We start from the raw sequence: 2,395 nt of genomic DNA on the forward strand, positions 1-2,395 counted from the left end.
CCTTTCCGAACTGAGTCTCTCAACTCCCTATAATCACTGAAATTTTAGGCACCCTGCTCCATGCCTTGGAGGCTCTCAATGTGCTGAAGAATCTGCAAAAGCAAACACCTGGGGCTGAAAAATAAAATAGAAAAAAATATTATTTCTCACCCTCCGTAAGATTGTACGTCAAAACAAAAAAAAAAAAACCTTAAAAATCTCCAAAATCCTGGTGAGAGAAAAGCTTTAGGCCTCATACGAAGAAGAAAAAAACTTGTTCCATTTTCCAGATACAGAGTTATAATACAAATATAAAGTGGGGCAAAGACAAAAACCAATTCTTCTATATAAACTAGTGAATTTTGTAGTTATTGTAATCACATTAGTCAGGGTTCTCCAGAAAGGCAGAATCAATAGGATATATGTAGATAGACAGATGAGAGAAGATTCATTAGGGGAATTCGTTCACATAATTACGGAGGCTGAGAAGTTCCACAATAGCCTGCCTCCGAGTTGGAGAACCAGGAAAGCTGGTAGCATGGCTCACTCCAGACACAAAGGACTCAGAATCAGGGAAGCCAGTGGTGTAACTCTGATTCTGAGGCCAAAGGTCTGAGACCCTGAAGTTCTGATGTCAAGGGCAGGAGAAGAAAGATGTTTCCATTTCAGAAGGAGATAATTCACCTTTCCTTTTCCTTGTTGTTCTATCTGGGCTCTCAACCAATTGGATGATGCCTGTATTCATCCATTTTTATACAGCTATGAAGAAACACCTGAGTCTGAGCAATCGATAAAGAACAAAGAGGTTTAATGGGCTGACAGTTCCACATGGCTGCAGGGGCCTCACAATCACGGCAGAAGGGGAAGCAAAGCCATCCTTCTTCACATGGCAGCAACAAGGAGAAGTGCTGAGCCAAAGGGGAAAAACCCCTTATGAAACCATCAGATCATGAGAACTCACTCACTGTCATGGGAACAGCATGGCAGTAACCACCACCATGATTCAATCACCTCCCACTGGGTCCCTCCCACGACATGTAGGGATTATAGGAACTACAATTCAAGATGAGATCTGGGTGGGGACACAGCCAAACCATATCAGTGCCCATCCACATTGGGTCATGGTTATCTCAGTGTCTTCCAGAAACACCCTCACAGATATGCCCAGAAATTGTGTTTTACCAGCTATGTGTGTCTCTTAATCCAATTAAGTAGATGTCTAAAATTAACCATCAGAATATTTATGCCCGATTCATGGCTGAAGTTTCAGGATGAAAGCTATGAAATCTCTATTTGTGTTTGTATATCTATTAATGTATGTTATGTATATGTAATATTTTCTTAATTCCAGATAGCATTGCAAAATTCACTTATAAAATCCTCTAAAAGTGCTCTATTCTAACTTGGCTTGGAAAAAAATAAGCATTTATAAATAAATATTCACCAAACCCTAGAAATATAGAAAATGATCAAATGTTTTTAAAGTTAACACAATTTGGGTAAAACTTAGTTAAATAAGATTAATGTAATATTTTTGGTGTAATAAAACAACCATGTCTTCAAAGTTATCACTATTGAATATAAAACAAACATAAATTCCTATTCTGCTTGAGTTCCAGTCAAATAAGCTAATATTATACTTACTAGAAATGCAAAATCTTAAAGCTTATAGATTTGATTCTAATTAATTTGTCATTCTTATGAAAAACGTTATTTTCTTATGGTGAAAAGATACACATATATTTAGAGTTAGCCAGCTGGACTCAGTTTAGATGATCCCAATTTTGTTGCCACATCCAAAACATCATAATCAGGAGCCAGTCGAACATATGCCTTCTTCTCTTTGTCAGGACAAATGAGGGTGGTGACCGTGGCCACATCACTGCCATAGCGCTTCTTCACAGCCTGTTTGATCTGGCGCTTCTGGCTTTAACATCCGCAATGAACACAAGCATGTTGTTTTCTTCTATCTTCTTCTGGCTGACTCAGTGGTCAGCGGAAACTTGATGATAGCACAGTGGTCAAGCTTGTTTCTCCTGGGGGTGCTCTTCCGAGGATGTCTGGGCTGCCTCTGGAGTCGCGGTGTCTTGGGCTGCCTGAAGGTGAGTGACATGCCGATCTTCTTTTTTGCGTGTGGCTGTGGACACCTTTCAACACAGCCTTCGTGGCCTTTAAAGCCTTCGCTTTGGCTTCGGCTTTAGGAGGGGCAGGAGCTTCCTTCGCTTTCGGTGCCATCTTGTGAAAAGCGAAAAGCATTATTTCAAAAATAATCTGTTTACAGTAAATCTGCCTAACAGTAGTTTCCAAAGTACTTGTGGTAATTTTTAACCTTAAAGTTAAGCTAAGTAAAAGATTTGCCTTAAATATCTAGACCATTTATAAATAAGATACAATACTAAAACGTTAATTACTGAAC

At 39.2% G+C, this 2,395-nt stretch overlaps 1 pseudogene; it reads right to left on the minus strand.

Annotated features, from left to right (window-relative positions):
- Nucleotides 1-1,519: 1,519 nt before the first annotated feature.
- On the minus strand, nt 1,520-2,092 carry LOC129493007 (large ribosomal subunit protein uL23-like; annotated as a pseudogene).
- Between the last annotated feature and the right edge of the window lie 303 nt (nt 2,093-2,395).

The sequence above is a fragment of the Symphalangus syndactylus genome, chromosome 11 (genome assembly GCF_028878055.3).
Source record: "Symphalangus syndactylus isolate Jambi chromosome 11, NHGRI_mSymSyn1-v2.1_pri, whole genome shotgun sequence".
NCBI lineage: Eukaryota > Metazoa > Chordata > Mammalia > Primates > Hylobatidae > Symphalangus > Symphalangus syndactylus.